Below are 18,449 nucleotides of genomic sequence, written 5' to 3' on the forward strand. Positions count from 1 at the left end.
TTACAACTATTCACTACGGCATGAGTGGCCCCACTGACAATTAGAAAATCTATAGTTTCATTCCCCAGCTTAACTGCAACCAGGGGATCAGCTGGGGAAACGTCACTATTTTCCCCGGTCCCCTTCCGTCTGAATCTTCTAACATAATGAGGTTAGGCTCTCCCACCTGATCCTGCCTTCTTACCCTCCTTCGATTTGGGCGTTCATTCTTCCAGTGTCCTCCCTGTCTACAGATCGCACAGTGATTTGGCCCCAATGGGATTCGACTTGGTGAATCTCTTCCCCTTGTCGTTCCACCTCGTCCCCCTCCACCTCTGCCTCTCCTGCTGGCTCTCCCTCTAATATTATTCCCACGTATTGCTGCTGCTAACAGAGATGCTTGCAACTTTATTCTATTCTGCTTCTCTTTTCTTTCCCTCTCATCCCTATTGTTATACACTCTATATGCGATTTCTATCAGTTGAGAAACTGACATCCCTGCTGCTCCATCAACTTTTTGCTACTTTCTCCTTATAGCCTGGGCTGACTGTCCAATAAACAACATATTGAACATTCTCCGCTTTGCCTCATCATCTGCATGCAAACCAGTCCATTTTCTAGCTACTTCACATAACCTTCCATAAAAGGCTGATGAATTTTCCTCTGAGCCCTGCCTCACTTCACACAGTTTAGACCCATTCTTTGGTTTAGGCACTCCATATCGAACCCCATATAGTGTCAATTGCTGATATTGCTTCCACTGAGCTCTTTCTCCTCCCACATTAGGATCCCACTCCGGGTCCCTTGTTGTAGGCAGAAAAGTCTCAGAGTCGCCCTGCCTACCGTTCCTTCTCTCTCCTTCTTCTCTGGCTTTTTCAGCAACCATTCTCTTTTCCTCTAGCGTGAAAAATGTATTTAACAAAGCTTGTACATCTCCCCAGTTGGGCTTATGTGTTAGCATTATAGCTTCTAACGACTGGGGCATCTTGTCAGGGCTTTCTCTGTATGAGCCAACCGATTGCTTCCAATTCAACAGGTCAGAGGTACTAAACAGAACATGCACAAAGACTGGCGGTCCCTCTGGTCCCGCTGCTTGTCTCAAGGGAGCTTGGAAAACTGGTTGGGCATGCCCTCTAGTCCGACTGGAAACAGGACTAAAATTTTCATTGCTCAATGGGGAGCTAGAATCACCTGGGCACTGCTCAATATCTCTGTATGGAGGCGGGGCTGTTGGGACCAGTAACTGTACATCCTCCTGTTCTTCTTCTCCCACAATTTTTCTATCACCCCCACATCGACCACTTTCCTTTTTCCCAGTAGCCGCATACATCACCGACTCAAGCTGTTAGCTCACATTCCTGACTAACATCAGCCTCTCTGTACAGAGTCATAAAAGCATCAGCAGAAGGCACTTCATCCCACTTTCCCGTCCGACGGCAAAATAGCATCAATTGTAATATAGTATTGTAGTTTACCGATCCATTCTCTGGCCAGACCTCACCATCACCCAATTTATAAGTTGGCCACCATTGATTACAGTATCTTTTCCTCCTTTCCTTTGTCATCGGGTCGCCTCCAAACTTTTCCCAGTTCTTCAGAATACACTCCAAAGGACTACAGGGAGGGGCACTCGTGGAGTGGTTTGATCCCATAATTTTACTTCTACCTGTACCTGTACCAATTTTTATACCTTGGTGCACTCCAAATATACAACAGATCCTCGGTCAGTGACTAATAGCGGGCTGAAACTTTGCCAGCTTTGCTAAGTTGCCTCTCTGATTGACTGTGCACATAATCCTTAGGCACAAACCGTTGACCAAGTCGGGGACTAAGGCTGGATCCAGCCGCACCTAGACTCCTCTGAGAAGCAGTCTGGACAGCCAGGGGCTTCATTCTGAACCTCGTGACTCAACGGGAGGGTCTCCTTGACACTTTTATCTGAGCCAGTCCTCCACGCAGTAAATAACCGGGGGAACCTTGCCATCGACCCTTGTTAAATCACTGTCTTGCTGATGACTGAACTTTGTTAAATCACTGCCTTACCTCTTTAAAGCATGTTGCTGCTTCTCTCTTAGGAGTGAAGTGCCTCACTCCTCACTCATCTCTTTGGAAGCATGCCAGCCAGAGGAGAAGCACTTACACGTGGGAATTCAATGTGAGCAGGCTCAAGGGAGAGGGAAAGACTAAACTTCACCACGCCTCAGCCAAGCAGAGATGCTGGGAAGGAAAGGCTGCAGGGCCTACTGCTTCCACAGGGGTCAGTCCCGCCCTGCCTCAGAGAGATATAGCGCAGCTGCCACTGCCCTCCTGTTCAGCAGAGCTAAGAGCACCTGCCAGCTCACGCAGGGCTCATGCCTTTGAAGCTCTCTGGGGCCTTTCCCCACATGTACCCACTGCAGTACGTCCCATCTGGCCCACCTTCTGCTACGGCATGCTGAACCTTGGCCCAGGAAGCAACTCCAAGGCACACACGACCCACTTTCACTGCTCATCTCCAGCCAAGTCTTCTCCAGGAGGTTGCCAGAGTCTTCACAGACTTGGAGGCCCTGCTTGAGGCACAGCAGGCTCTCCTCTTCATTACCCAGCACTGGGAGAACGTAGGCTTTCAGGTGGTAGACTCTGGGGTAGAAGACGGGGCTTCTAGAGCACCGAGAGAAAACTTCTTCTGCAAGCTGCCGAGAAAACAAGGGAGATGCGCGTCAGGAGAAGTCATGGAGCCTGGCGATGGCTTGGCCCTCAGAAGGGCACCAATTCCCCCCCCACCAAGAGAAAAACCAGCCACAAAGAGACAAGGAGTGCACAGCTAGCAAGGCTGAGATACCACACAATTCTCTCCTGAGCCCTGAGACCTCATATGGAGCAGGCATTTCAGCAAGGCTCCCTAGGCATGGCTGTGCTAGTCTCTTCTCCTCTCTTGCAGATCACTCCAATGAGTGGGCAATTTTCACATGCCCACAAAGACCGCCTTCCCCGACTGCCTTCTCTTCCACCTCTTGCTGACACCCCCTGGGACAGCACTCTTTTGCCACGTTCCCCTCTAACCCACTACACTCTGGCACCACCCTGACTCCATCCCGTCGGGCCTCCTTCTGCCTCCACAGGTCAACCCACTGCTGTTTGTTAGCAACACAGCTTTCTCTAGAGTGCCCTCGCAGCATGCGCCTCCCCTTCCTCCTCCTCCCTCACCCTGAGAGCCCTGGCGCAGCTCTCACGGGCCCTCGCTGATGCATGCTCAATCTCCTTTTTCAGCACCAGGCTATGGCACTCCAGGAGCCGGCTGCATGCTTGGGGGGCCAAAAGGGAGGCAGCAGTTCCCTTCAGCAGCCCCTTGGCCTTTCCAAAGGGCTTCTGGAAGTTGTCCCACTGCCCAGGCCTTGCAGACCTTCATCGTCCACGGGAAAAAAAAAAAAAAGCCACACACACACACACACACACACACATATTTTGTAGAGAGGAGGAAGTAATCAAAAGGTCTCCGAGGCTATAGCCTCCAGCCCCAACCTGGCTTTCAGAGGAAATGTATCCTCCAGGAAAAGGAAGTTATCAGGGACGTGTTGCGGCGGGTGGGGTGTCAATTGCAGTGGGTCATAGCTCCTCTTGCTTAGCCTCACTCAGAGCATCGCCCTCATGCTGTCGTTCCCTCCCCGAGCCCTTGCACTTACTCAGCATTCGGCCTGCATTGAGACAGACCCTCGCCACTCCTCGCCTAAAGTTCAAGGGGAAAAGGAAAGCTGTGGCCAAGGGCCACCAGAGTCATCCTTCCCTGGCCGGGCTCCACCACAGCACATCCAGGAGCTCCTTGCCACCTTGCTCACAGTGCGCACCCTCCCGCCTCCCCTGCCCCTTTCACCACAGCGCCCCACAGGCGGCTGCCTTGGTGGACATGGGACAGGAGCATGTGACAAGCCCACAGCTCACAACTTCCCTGCCACAGTCACGGCCTCGGCTCCTCCCCACTCACAGCAAGGCTCTAACTTACCAAAGAGCCAGGGACAAATACAGTCCAAGCAGCATGCTGCTCTGCGACTTGACAACGCAATTGGCTTCCTTCCGCTCAGCAAAGCTCCGGCACTCTTCAAAGGACTTATACTGCCACCCTGGAATACAAACGTCTCTCAGAGGAGCACTGCCTCCCTCCCCGGCCTTGACTTGCCTCAAGCGTTCGTAGCAGCAGAAAGCTCAAGCACAGCTGGGGAAGGTCTTGGCAGATAAACCACTCAGAGAGCCAGCAAACCTCACAGCAAGGAGGCAAGGGCTGGCCTTCTACCCTAGCGCCTTGGGGCTACTCAGGCTCCACAGAAATGCCCTTGAAGGCAAGGGCAGACTACATCAGGAAGGGAAAAAAGAGGACTCTCAACTCCCCGGACAGCATTTTCCATTGCAAAACCAGCAGCTTTCTAGCCCTGGACAGAGGCATGCTGCCAGTGATCAGCAACAGCAGTGACTCCGTAGCCAGGCTCTCAGGTGCCTCCTGCATCTCCTGCACATCCCAGCACTGCTAGACCAGCAACCCAGCTTGCACTTGCTTATGACCTCTGAGCTTCCTCTTCCTCACATCTCTCCTCCACTTACCCCTCCAGGCCCACCTCCTGCTGCTCTTGCCCACACTCTCCCTTCCCCTCTCCAGCCTCTCCTCCCTGCTAACCTCTCTCTGCTCGCCTAGCCTTCTTGCCGGCATCTCATCACAAACGGGTCACTCAAAGCACTGCTCCCAAGCTCAAGCACCTGCACTGCCCTCCAGCAAAACAAAGGCTCTCAGCAGCACCACCAAGAGCAGCTGCAGCCCTCACGATACAAGCCTGCTTTTTTACCCACAGGCATGCTTCCCTCGAAAAATTGTGCACGTGCCACTCTCAGGCTCTGTCGTTCCCGTTCTACCCAAACCTCGCTGCTTCGTGCCTCGGTCTTGCTAAGACCTATGCATCAGCTGAAGGCTGGGCTTAAGTCTCAGCAGGCTGGGGCCTAGATGCCCGCAACCAGGTATGAATTGCCTCTTCCTTCCCTCCGCATCCCGTTCTGCTTCTTACCCTGCCTCCTGAGGAAGGGAGGAGTCTTTGTTCTTCTCGCAACCCCCCCGGAAGGCATCCAATCCCACCCACCAGGACAGCCCGCAAAGCCTCCCGCTCACCTTACCTCCCCTTTGAGGCTCAGGAAGGTGGCTTCTTCAAAGTACCCAAGCACATTGCCTTTCTTAGCCCCTGAGTTCCTCAGCACCTCTGCTTTGTTCAGGTTCAGGAAGGCCTTTGAACAAGCACACAAAGAGCAGCTGAGTGTCGCTGCCAAGCCTGCCCCCAGCCCCATCGTTCCCTGTTGCCTCCTGCATCTCTCTGAGGAGGCCCTGCACCTGCCCCGGCGATCTCCAGCCTAACACAGTCACGCTGCCTCTCCCACCACGGGCACAAGGGCTCCTTCGCACCACCTCCCTGCAGGTGCGCCTGGTGCAAAGGGCCTGCTTCACTGCCCTGTGTCTCTTGCCACAGGAGAGGCAAACAGGAGGCAAACTCTGCTTCTCAACCCCGAGCCATTCATCCCCGAGTCCCCACAAAGGCACACCCCCAGGCATGCCCTATTGCAGTGGGCCAATGGGCCTGCCCAGGACAAGGCAATTCAGAGGACTCCACGGGCAGGGGCCTCCGGTCAGCAGGGCAACTCACCAGGTACTTGCTGGAGACGTGCAAGTAGGCAGCCGCACGCTCCAGCAGATAGGAAAAGGCTCTGGCATCATTGCCCGTTGCCAGGTGGTGGTGAGCCAGGGCCACAAGCACCAGTTCCACAGCGGCCTTGCAGTTGCACAAACACACACTGTGCATCCCTTCAGTCTTGCTGGGCACCTTACGCATCCATTCGCTCTTAGCCAGAAAACACTCTGCCGCTCTAGTCACAGACAAGATCCTGGAGAAAAAAAAAGGACATCAAAGAACGCACCAGCATCACCAGTGCTGGTCATTCAGACAACACTAGTGGCACGTCCGAGCACAGCACGAGGCCACATGCACGCAGGCATCACGCGGGGGCACTGTCTTTCACTGCCTTCCCAGGCATGGTGAGCGAGCTCGGCCAGTTATTCCTTCTGCCCCACACAACAGTGACCTGCACCCAGCGTTTCCCCGTGGTGTTCCAGGCTACAATTGACACCATTGACTCCTGAGTGGGCTGGGGCCACCCATCCGCACGCTCTCTTCTCCCTGGGCTCCTTCCTCCCTTATCTCTTGCCTTCTCTCCTCGCTCCAGACCTTTGGCTCTCCCCTAACAGCAAGCAAAGCCAGGACAGCTCACTCACACCGTTGCTTTTTGACAAGCTTTGTTTCCTGCCATTGCAGTGATGTCGCCCAGTAGACTGGGCAGCGTGACGAGCTCCGGGGCCCCAGAGCACAGGGACAGCACGCTCAGGCACGGCACAACTGGGACGAGGAGCAACAGCTCCCCTTTCCAGCACCGGCAAGCTATTTGCTGGGCTACACCTGTAAGAAGGAAGCATGAGCACAGAGCCTGTTGGGGCCTTTGCTCACCCTGCTCGCGAGCAACACTGCTCTTTTAGGCAGGCAGAGACACAAGCTGGCATTGCTGCCACCTTCCACAAGGCCACCCTCCTCCCAGGGGCTGCTTTGCCCCTGCACACCTCACACCACTGCTCTCTAACAGATAGCAAGCCGGGCCTGCTCCACCCTAAAGTGACCATCATCACTGTGAGCCCGCTGGCTTCCTCAGCCATGCTCATCTCCACAGACATCTCAATCCAGCTCCCACCCAACACGCCCGCTCTTTCCTAAGCTGCAGCCCACTGGTGCAAACTCCACTTCTCTCCTCTGCACACCCTCAGCCCACTGCCTTCACAATTCATCATCAATACCTTCTCTCCTCACTCCAAACTCTCCTCCAAGAAGCTCTTCTCTTTCCTGCAACTCTTTCTCTTTCTCTTTCCTTCTCCTCTGAACAGAAAGCATTCGGTTAAACACCTCCTTGCCGCACACCGGGGCAGAGCTGCTTCCTGCCATTCTGCAGCAGGAAGAGGACACGAGAGCCACAGGGGCTGACGGCAGCTCCCTTCCCGGCCCCTTCCCCTGAGATCTGCCTTCACTGTACAGCTGCTGTCGTGTCCAATCCCCTTCCAGACAGTAACACACGGTCTCCCCCCACCAGCAGAGCTGGGCCCAGCAGCAGCAGCTCCCAGGCAGGAGCCTTTCCCAGCAGAGGCTCCCCTGCAGGACAGCTCCTCCAGGGCTGGCCCAGCCCCGCCGTCCCCTACACGCTCACCACACATGGAAACTGCAGAGCTCTTCCAGGAAGCCAATCCCTTGTGGGCCCCAGGGAACAGGCCTGGAGTCAAGAAACCTGACTTTTGCACCACCAGCAGTACCCTGGCCACAAGGCTGCCCACAAGTTTCTGGTCATGGTTACCTCACCCTGGAAGGCTCCCGAAAAACCCCAGGAAAGCCATGCCCAACCCCAAAGTGCATGTAACAGTGGTCAATTCCATGCCAACAGTGAGTGCATGTGCTTTGCACACGAGTGAGTACTGCAGTGAGTGCATTACTGCTGGCCCCGGCCTGCGCTCTGCTGCAGTTGTGCAGCACCTCTGTCTGTGCCACGTCTTCTGCCTCTGTGAGCCTGACCTGGAGCAGCACCTGCTCGCTGGACTTCCTGGCCTGCCTTCACACCTGCCTCGTCACTACAGGCTTGCTGGCTGAGCCCTGCACTCTGTCTGACCTGACCACCCTCTCGGGCCCTGATCTGCACCCAGCCGTACCACTCTGCATCCTGGCTCCTGTGCAGAGCAGCCGGCTCCTCATGCTGCCAGACAAGAAGACCACCCCCTGCTCCCAGAGAGGTTGTCTACACTGGCCGGGGGAACCACACAGGCATGGCAAGCACAGGCCCTGGTCTTTCACAACTGCTACGTCAGGCCATAGCAATAAATGCGAGGGAAGGACCAAAGAGGGCAAAAGCACACCTGCCACAAGTCTCTGCACTCCAATGCACACAGCCTGGAAACAAGCTGGAGGAACTCAGGCTCTGCCTGTGGTCACGCAGCAGCAGCATCCTTGGCGAACGTGGGCTGGCATGAGACCGCTCACCCAGCTGCAGTGCTGCAACAGATGGCTACAAACTCAGCAGCAAAGACAGCCAGGGAGGGCCTGCCTTTCCTCCTCTGGAACACTCCTGCTGCTCCTGAAAAGCTGCTCCTGACAACAACTGGTGTTTTAACAGCTCCAAGGGTTTCCTGCAGAACAGGCAGCATCCGACAGGGGAGGTTCCTGAAGAGGCTGAGCAGTCATGAAGGGAAGGAAAGTCTTGTGCTGCCCGGAACCATTCCCAAGAAGCTGGTGGGAAGGGGAAGTCAGAAGAAAGAGTGGTGGGAAAACGCCCTGCAGGAAGGAGAGCCACCTCCCGGGTGGCCTGGGCGTGCAGCCAGCAGGTCGAGGGCAGTGGGGCTGCCCCTCTGCTGGGCACTGAGGAGACCGTGCCAGCAGGGCTTGGTCCCAGCAGGGGCTCCCCAGCGCTCCAGCACATGCAGGGACACCCGGGAGCGACTCTGGCAGAGGGGGCCCAGGCCGCGAAGGGGCTGGAGCACACAGCCCCCGCGGGGAGGCCAAGACCACCTCCCTGGCGCAAGAGCAGCTCTTCCCACAAGTAAGCTCGAGGGCCCATGCAAAGGAGGCCAAGGAGAGCAGCCTGCAGCCCCATGGTCCCCTGCCCATGGGGGCACCCTCCAGCCCCCACCATCCCCCTGCGGGGCACAGCCAGGTAGGGCCCCCGCAACTGGGGAGCGGGTCAGGCGTGCCGTCACCACGGCCTCCCCGTGTCAACAGTGACCTCAGCGCCACTGTTCCAGAGCTGTTAAGAGGCCGGTGGTGGGACACGACCCGGGATCGCGCTCTCCACTCCTGCCTGCCATGAGCCAGCCAGAGCGACTGTGGGCCAGGAGGAAGGCGGCGCTGCGCATCAAGAGGAAGGTGGGTGCCACCGTCTGGGACCGCCGCGCCGCCCTCCTCCAGAGTGCCCCAGCCGCCTCGGAGCCCGTGGAGGTGGACCCCGCAGAGGGGCAGCTTGCCCTGTGCCTCGTGGACCTGCCCCAGGGGCCAAGGAGGAGGAGGAGGTGCTAGCCCGGCAGGAGGCACCCCGCTGACCACCAGCTGCGGCAGGCCGAGGATCACCGGGCCGCCCGTCACCTCCTGGACCACCCTGGACTGCCGGGCATCAACATCTGCCCGGCAGAGACAGGGCCCACCGCGGGGACACATCCCTCCCACGACTCCCCTCCACCTCCACTGCGGGACGGAGACAGCGCCCGGGAACAGCTCCCACCACCGTGCCACACCTCTGTTTAGGCTACAGGTTAGGTTATAGGATAGATTTTTTAGGAGTAGGATTATTATAGTATTTAGCATTAGGGTTACTCTAGGAGCATTAAAGTTCTTAGTAGTAAGATTTCTTAGTGTAGGGTTGGTTAGCCTATTTTTAGTGTGTAGTTGTTGACAGTTAGTTACAGTTAGGTAGAGGATTCTTAGTTCACAGTGAATATTCTATGTGTAGGGCACAGTTCTTCTCATTATTATCATTAGGTAGAGTTATTACTTCTGTTCCTAGTAGCATTACAGTTATTAGTTATAGGTATTAGTCTTAGTTATTCTTCTGAGTTCTTCTTCTTCCTTCTTGTAGGGTAGTTCACGGTATAGGGTAGCATTAGGCTAGGTAGCTTCGCGTTGGTTACAGTAGTCTTAGTGTGTAGTTAGTCACAGTTCCAGTAGTCTTAGGGCAGTTACAGGAGTCTTAGTTCACAGTTAGTTCGGTCGTCCTCAGGGTAGAGGTAGTGTCTTTGGAGCCACAGCGAGAGAGGAACGCACAAGAAGGGAGGGACTAACCTGGGCCAGACCTTCACAAAGGCCACGCTCCCAAAAGGTCCTGCAGCACCGAGGCGGCAGCACTGCCACCAAGCACCATCATGCGCACACATGCATGGGGTCCCAGGGCAACTGGGCTCAGTCAGCTGGGCTACGAGGCAAGGCAAGAGTGTGTCTGTGCACAGCTGCTTGTCGGACTGGGCCCCCACAATCAGACTCTTTCCCACTATGGAAAAGCAGCAGGACTCTGGCATCTCTTGCACGACACGACATGACATGAGGGACTTTCACCAAACACGTGTCTTAATGCCAGTGTCTCCAGGTGCAGGAGAACGCCCCATGCAAAGTGACTGCGGCCACGAGCGTGTGGGGCATCTCTGCCTTCCTAAGAAACCTTGGCAGGAGCCTGGACAAAGCACTAACAACAGCAACTTGACTTCATGTCTCTCCTCAATGCTTGCATCTCCTGAACCGCTCGCAGTGTCCCCTCACCGGTGGTTGATTTTCCATTTCCTGCATCTCTACAGCAATCCTGGAATCTTTCTGCAGTGCACACTCAGAGGGGTGCACCTGAGAACCTGTAAAGTGGACACCACAGAGAGATTTGGCATTGAAAAAAATTAAGGAGGCATTAAGGAAAGCGCTGGCTCTAGGGCTCCCTGATTATAAAAAACCTTCCCAGCTGTACATTCAGGAACAAGGGGTTGCCAGGGGAGTGCTGACTCCAATGCTACGTCCCCAACCCAAACCAGCCACATATTAGTTAGTACAAGTGGATGCCATCCTTTTGGGGACTCCTGGACGTATCCGTGCGGTGGCTGCTGCAGCAATCATTGTTGAGACATGTCCAACCATGCTTCTGGGACACCCTCTGACAGCACACGTCCCACACAAAGTGGAAATGTTATTGAAGAATTTTGTGTCTCACGTTCCAGCTCCACAGCGAGCACATAAATATGAACTACTTCTCTTAATGATGGACAATGTGACTATACAACATTGTAATACATTGAATCCAGCTACCCTGCTTCCCTTGCCCAGCGACGGAGAAAAACATTACCGTGAATGCACTAGGGTACTAAAGTATACTAACATACTAAAGTATGCTTTTGGAGTTTGTCATGCAGTAGGGGCACTATGGAAAGAGCGAGGGTTCTTAACCTCCGGCGGAAAGAACATCGCAAAGGGCCCACAAGTCCGCAAACTGCTGGATGCTATTCAAGATCCTAAACACAGTGCTATTCCTCATTGCCCTGCACATCGCCAAGGTAGGCCCACCGTAGAAAAAGGGAACAATTCTGCTGATTCAGCTGCCCGAGCAGCTGCCTTGCAATGGGATGTTTTGTTATGCCCCACTGCGATGGATGGACCAGACGTGTCCCAGCTATCCAACATACATGACAAAGAATGTACCAAGGAAGAAAAGGAGAGGTGGGAACAGCTTGGAGGGGGACGAGGCAAAACTGGAATTTGGACAATCGGAGGTAAGCCTGTATTGCCTAGGAAAGATCTGCTACCTGTGGCACCATGGCTCCATGAAAAAGGACAAGGCGGAATTGAAGGTGTTGCGGCACAAATAAAAAGACTCCTGGGCAGCTCCAGAGAGATATGCAGTTTCCAAGTAAATAGTATCCAGCTGTGATCAATGTCACAATGAATAGGACAGCAAAAACAAAATGAGCAAAGGTGTGTGCAGAAACTAACCTAACCTAACCTCAAAATGGACAGAGGTTTTAAGTTAAAGGTACATCCGAAAGCATACATGGGAACCAAAGTGGGAAGGAGCGTACACTGTACTTGTGTCTTCCTATTCTGCAGTTAAAATTGCTGAGCGGCAATCCTGGGCTCCTCATTCACATGCTAAAACACACAATCCACCAGAATGCTTATCGGAAGAGTCTTCTTCATTAGAGGATGTTGTTTGGAAGCGATGGAAGGACGGAGAGCAATTCGCTGGGAGGCTCTCACCACAGATCCTTAGGTACGGCAACAGGCTACTACCAAGAATGCCACACATACTACATGGGTAACTATGGTAGCCTCGACAAGGGGTCGCAGAGAGAAGCACATCTTTTGCTGTTTTGCTGATAAAACGGTTACTTTGGAAAGAGAAGAAGAAATGGGCCGTTGTTGTAGTATGACCTGTCATGCTGAACAATGTTGTACAGAGGTTCCTGTGAATGCTCGTGCGAGTCTCAATGACATTTCTATGGACGGTCGCATTGTGTGTCAGGTAAAACATGACTTAACTACTCCTACGATCACTAGTAGCATTACTCCCACTACTCAACCTCCCACCCCTAAACTAAAACTTTGGACATATCTAATAGGACCGTACGTGATGAAGAAAGGAGGTCAACAAACCGTGCTGCTTAATCCAACTTGGTCCTTCAAACAAGTAGAACTCAGCTTGCAAGTAAACATCACAGGGCTCAAGCCCCAACGCGCGCCTTTCTTGCAAAACGTATACGTTGCATGGGAGACATGGTTAAACAGCAGGGAACAAAACCTAAGAAAACGACACATCACGGGCCTGATGGGGACTGGCCTAGGTGTATTAAATGGTATCGATGCAGAAGTGCTGATGAATAAATTGGGCGCACCCACAACAGATTTGTTTAAGCTGCAACATCCGTTGCCATCATCGTTGACCGCAGCAGGGAAAGTACAATGGCTGATACCAGACCTGTTACCTCGGAGGGAGGAGATTAATGAGCAAGACCACCGATTAACAATAGACACGTTAGGGGTACTTCAAGGAAACACCTCACTTGCCCTTAGCTGCATTCAAGCCCAACTTTGGCTACAAACAATAGCTGCCTCAGGAATAAGGGAAGGGGAGAATGGTATGCTTCCAGCAGAAATCCAAACATTAATATGGGAAAAGAGTGCCGTATCGGAACGGAAATATCAAGCTGGGTGGCAAATGCCTAAGTTTACATTCAGTAAGGAGCAAAAAGTGGTAACTGCTTTTGTCCTCACTATTCAACAAGCATGGCGTAATGTTAGATCACAATAAGAGTTTAAATTTGCGCATGTGTAACTTCACAATGCTAAAGGCACGTGGCTACAATTATCCAAGCCCAGTAACAACTCCTCAGTTACTCCAGGAAAATTATTCATTGGGTCATGAATTGTGAGATCACCAGTACCTACTGGAACGAATCTCCATCTAGTGAAGGAAGTACTACACCATGACCAACTGCGGACAATGCTCCACAAGGTCAAAGAAACAGGGAAAAGCACACTGATGACCGTAGAGCATGACAGAACAACAAATTCAAATGAGACTTGAAAGAGTCAAAAAAGACACAGCGCGTCAATGGTGGGAAACTTTGTTTGGGTGGTCTCCCACCGCTTCTGCCTTCCATAATCGTTTGCTGCATCCTGTAGTGATTCTGCTCTGTCTAGGCATCGTGTGCTTTGCACTCACCTTGGCATTGTATATCAAATTTCGGAGGCGGGCTGCTCGTCTTGGAAAATGGATAGATTACGAAGAGGAACAGCCAGAAAAACAAATGGGGGGTTTGTAAGAAAACCACTGTCATTTCCATTGGCATAACCTTGATTCAACTTAGCATCAGTGCTTGGAGCAGTGAAGCCTGCAGGCCTAAGCTTGAACTTTAACCAAACCTGTGGTTGTTCTCGGTCCCTCTTCGGAGGCACCCAGCTCGAGCTGAAATAAACCATCGTATAAGAGTCTGATTCGGATTAGTGATTAGTGGTGAATGCCTGGGGACCTTTGTAACAATATGGTCCGAGACAACCAGAGGAGGAGGAAACTCCATATTAATGCTGCTTAACCCTTGGCAGCGAGAATTACACTATGCCTATGCAGCACCGACCACGGCCCTGTGGGGAAAAGCTAGCGCTAATTTGGGAAAGCCTAGCCAATCCTACTCTTGAGGCTGTGCAAGCCCTTACCGCTGAACTATCAGCAATACAGCAAATGGCATTGTAAAATCAGGGGGCACTCAGCTTCCTCCTAGCTGCCACAGGCACCTTTTGTACCCTCACTGGGGAAGACCGTTGTACCTTTATACCCCAAAATGACAATCAGGTTTCCATGAGATTCAGAAAACACTTGGCGCTGTCAATACACTACATCACAGCGACAATTAGTCCCTGCGAACATGGTTTTCTGAAAAACTTGGGACATGTAGCTTCTCTTACTTCACAACATATAATGTGTGTTGTCATCATTTCACTCTGTGTGGAGCGAACAGGTGTGTACTCATACGCTAATCTTGTCCTGCAGTACACAACAACTGTCACAACTCAGACACGCTGAGGCTGCATCACACACCTCTCCCATCCCAACGTATCCTGCATATGAATCCTGGAAAAATGGTTTGGGCAAAACTGAGCTCTACATATTTCAAATCACAAAGGTTTCCGACAGTGTCAAAGGGTGGACAATGTCACAGCCTGCAGGCAAGACGGGGCCTCCTGCAGAGCACAGCCCCCATGCCAGCAGCATGCGCTGGTGCCTCCCGCCAGTCGGCAACCCCCTGGGGTATCCGCGGCCTGAGGCACCTCACTGCAGAGCCGTGGGGGAACATAGTGATGCAAAATGGGATGACACCGCAGAAACTCTCACCACTTCCGGGGAACAGTGGGGAAATTAGGGATCAAAAAGTAGAAAAGGGAGTTGTAGGGAGTGGAAGTTGTTGGATAAAACACAGCTGGGGAGGGGTTTAAGCTGCTGCTTTCGGGGGGAACAACAGGGAGAATTATGAAAGCTTAATGCCACCCTATATGGTAAAGACCCTGCTCCGGACTGCCCCCTGGACACCAGTCGGTGAGAAGGGGATGCCCACACTGCCATTCCTCTGTGACTGACAAGGCATTGAGACATCGGGAGCCCCAAGACAGCAACTTAGTTTTGAGCCCAAGGGGAGTGAAGGATAACAGTTTAGTGCTTGGCCAAAGCAAAGCAGCCTGTAAGATTGCCATGTAGGAGCAAGCAATAAACACTTATAAGGGGGCAGCCGTGCTGCACCGGGAGTCCTTGCTCTTTACAGGCCCCCTCAAGTTAGCAAACATCTGACAGAATCCTGGGCATGACGCCATCCCTGGTGCAATGCCACATGGCCGTGCCCACCTCCCCGGTGCCGATAATGCGAGGGAGGGCAGGAGTCAGCATGGCCGGCTCACGCACACCCTGCCCATCCTTCTGTGTGTGCTACTGCTCACTGGGGTGCTGGGGACTGGCCATGCCATCCCTATGCCCTGAATGCGGCCCCACAGAGCTCCCACACAGCACCGAGCGCACTGAGGGGGCACATGCTGTCCTCAGGCTACTGGGGAGCACCAAAAGGCACCCCGAGTGGCCTGAGCACATAGAAAAGCACATGGGGGCAGCTGGGATGCACCAGGAAGGACACAGAGAGCCTTGGGGCCCACCAAAAGGAAGACAGGAAGTCAGGCAAACAGTGGGCCTTGGAATGCCTGCAATGTCACTGTGAGGGCAACAGCCACTAGCTTTGCCTTCGCATTCGCTGCCAGGCCCCACAGCGCACACACGCTCCCATGCCCTCCCTCACCACTTGCGCTCCCAGCTGCAGGCAGCTCCTCTCCGGGGCCCAACTCGGGCACCCATGCTCCCCGCAATACACTCACCTTGCCAGCCCTATCTGCCCCAGCCTTCCAGGTAAACGGGAGGAAAAAAAGAACTAGGGGGGTAGGCAGGCATGGGAACAACTTTCCCAGGCAGGTTGCACTGTCTCCATCCTTGGGCAAGCCCAGCCGGACGTGGCCCCCGAGCCACCTGCTTCACTTCATGTCCTCTGCACAGCGGGTGGATCGGAGAGTTGGAGACACCCAATTTGCAGATGCTCAGGGTGACCCAGGGCCCACAGCTGCGTGCCATCGCTGCCAGGCTCTCGGCAGGCGGGCACACAGGCCTCAGCGGGAGAAGCCCGATGGGGGCACTTTCCTGGGCGCTTGGAGGATGAAGATTGTCTGCACCCCCTCGTAGCGCACCTGGGGGCTGCTGTCATTCTCCAAGCTCTGGAGGACTGAAAGATACGTTCCTATGAGGGCAACACACTTCTGGCATCTCTACACTGGATCAGCACATTGCCACAGTACCTTTTAGGCAGGCCTTCTCAGCGAATTCTTCTTCCGATTGCTCATCTTTATGCACAAACCTGGAAACAAAAAGGTGACACTGGCTTCAGTAAGCGGCAACAAAGGCCCTTGCAACAGCCAGCAGGAAGGTGCTCACAGAGCCACTGCAGAAAGCATGACTGACTCCTGCCTTCAGAAATACCAAACCCTTCAAGGCTGAAAAAACAGAACCCACACTCAGATGCTTTGGAGACTTGGGGGCACATAAAAGGGTCAGCACACAACTTGGAAAAGAGACCTCACATACTTGGGCAAGGGGTATTTTTCAATACACACTGCATGAGAACACCACTGCGCTGCAGCAAGTTATACCTTAGCCTCGACCCAGGCGACCTTCCTTAGCGGGTGGAGCTCCTCACGGCTGACCTGGAGTTGGACAACACAGGGGGAACTGCACGTGACCACACTGGAGTCAGGCAATCAGAACTCCGTGCTGAGCAGCTGACTCACTGCAACAGGCCTCCCGGCATCCCAGGCTCCTTAAGGAAGGCAAAGAAACCGCAGCGCCTCTCACCATCACAGCAGCTCCTTCTTGGCTGAAGCTGGCCTAACAAAGTACAAACAACACCCGTTTCCCTCACTCTGCAGCATTAGTCGCCAGGCTTCACTAGACCCTTCTTTCCTTAGCCCTTTCCAAGCCACGTGACCGACAACCCCCACTCCTTGCTCAACGGAGCTAGCAAGCTGCCTCACGTGACCTCTCTTGTACGCAGGCTAACCTTGGCCACCGCACGCGTGTCTCTGTGCGCTCCTGAGGACGCACACAAGACGCTCAGGTCCCCCACAGCTACGGCAACACTGGGCATCAGCACAAGCTTACTCAGGTGCTCCTTCCATGGTAGGACAGGCAAAGAGGCAGTGCCCACAGAGCTCTACGCACCAGCTCACCAGACACACAGGTATTACAGGCTGCTCGGGCTGCCCTGCGTTGACACCTCCTTAAAACTACACAGACATTGAAGCTGCCTGTCGAGACATCCCTTCTCCTCCACCAAGGAGTATCTGCATTGTCACCAAAGAGACCCCTTTTCACAGGGCACACCTGCAACACACTCTCTGGCTATCCCACACTCACTGGGCCCTTAAGAAAACACTCTCCTTCTACACCTACGTCCCCAAGCTCCGGCCCTGCCCTTTTCACAGCCCTCTCCTCTCCCCTTTCCCGGACAGGACAGCTTCTTCAGGCCCACAACTTCAAGCTGCACAAGAAGCAGGGCACTCCTCACACAGCACAGCCATCCAAACAACTGAGCGCTGCACTTCTGCACCACTGCCTGAAAGCACCACTCGGGCTCACCGGGCGCCTCACAGACAGCCCCTGCCCCCCGCCACAGCCCAGGGTTTACTTCCAAAACTCCTCCCAGCGACCCAGAGGGCCCAGGGCCACCAGCGGGCACCACGCAGTGCCCGAGCCGCGACACCGGGGCGAGGCTGCGCGGCAGCCCCGGCAGCAGCGCCCCCGCCCCGCGCCGGGGGCGCCGCCAGGCAGCGGGGCGGGGGCAGGCGGCGGGAGGGCTCGGCAGCCGCCACGCGGGTCGGCGTCGGCGGAGGGGGCCGAGGGACGGCGGGGGGGAACCGGGCCCAGCCAGGCCCAGCCGGGCGGCAGCCATTGCCACACCTGCTCCCCCGCCCGCCTGCGCCGGAAGTGACGCCTCCCGCCCCACGGCCCTTCCCCCCAGCCCCACCGCGCTCCCCCATCGGCTCCCGCCGCGCGCGGCCTGACCGCGCTGCACACGCCGCCTGGCCGGCGCCGGCGCCGGGGCCGGGGCAGCCGCGGGCCGCACGCTCCGGCCCCGCCTGGCCGTGCCGCCACAGCGCCTGCGCAGAGCCGGCCCCGCCCCGGCCCTCAGTGCCCCTCCTCCGCGCCAGCACGCATGCCCAGAGCCCCGCCTGCCCAGAGCCCCGCTCCCCCCGCCCACCCCCCCTCTCCCCCTCTCCCGCGGGGCAGGCGCAGGCGCAGTGCCGCCCTCCCCCTGGGGCGTGTCCCGCCCCGGGAGCCCACGAGCCGCGGGAGCCAATGGGGAGCGCGCGGCGGAAGGGGGCGGGGTCTGTGGGGGGGAGGCGTCCCGTCCAGGCCGTGGGGGCGGGGCCTGGGCGGCCACGGCTGCCGCTGGCTCGGCCCTGGCCCCGGCCGGCGGCGCCTCCGCTCTCGGGGCTCGGGAGAAGCCGCGGCGGCCGAAAGCGCCGTTCCCGGCGGCCGCGCGGGGAGCCGCGAGCGATGCCGCAGCCTGTGGCGTGCTCGTGTGCCGGGGAGGCAGCGACTGCTCCCTGGGCGCTGGGCCCGAGGGTGGGGAGGGCGTGGGGGGCGGCGGGGCTGGGCCGGCCGGGAGCAGTTGTCCGCCAGGGCAGCCTCTGCTGGGAAAGGCTCCTGCCTGGGAGCGGCTGCTGCTGGGCCGCTCTGCTGGGGGGCCTGTGAGGCTCTCTGGAGGGGACTGGGCCCCGAAGCCTGGGCTGTGGCAGGGGGCAGGGGCTGTCGGAGAGCCCCCAGGGGAGCCC

The 18,449-nt window shown here is 55.6% G+C and overlaps 1 long non-coding RNA gene across 2 annotated transcripts; it reads right to left on the bottom strand.

The window, feature by feature from the left end:
- Positions 1-2,596: 2,596 nt before the first annotated feature.
- LOC138061848 (uncharacterized) lies at positions 2,597-5,736 on the bottom strand. 2 transcript variants are annotated; one of them, XR_011135840.1, is made up of 4 exons: positions 5,634-5,736; positions 5,113-5,220; positions 3,959-4,076; positions 2,597-2,651 (listed from the first exon to the last, which is right to left on the bottom strand). It is a non-coding gene; the product is annotated as an uncharacterized lncRNA (long non-coding RNA). The 2 variants fall into 2 exon arrangements; XR_011135839.1 differs by lacking the exon at positions 5,634-5,736 and having other exon boundaries at positions 5,113-5,474.
- Positions 5,737-18,449: the final 12,713 nt, after the last annotated feature.

The sequence above is a fragment of the Struthio camelus genome, chromosome 21 (genome assembly GCF_040807025.1).
Source record: "Struthio camelus isolate bStrCam1 chromosome 21, bStrCam1.hap1, whole genome shotgun sequence".
NCBI classification, from domain to species: Eukaryota; Metazoa; Chordata; class Aves; order Struthioniformes; family Struthionidae; genus Struthio; species Struthio camelus.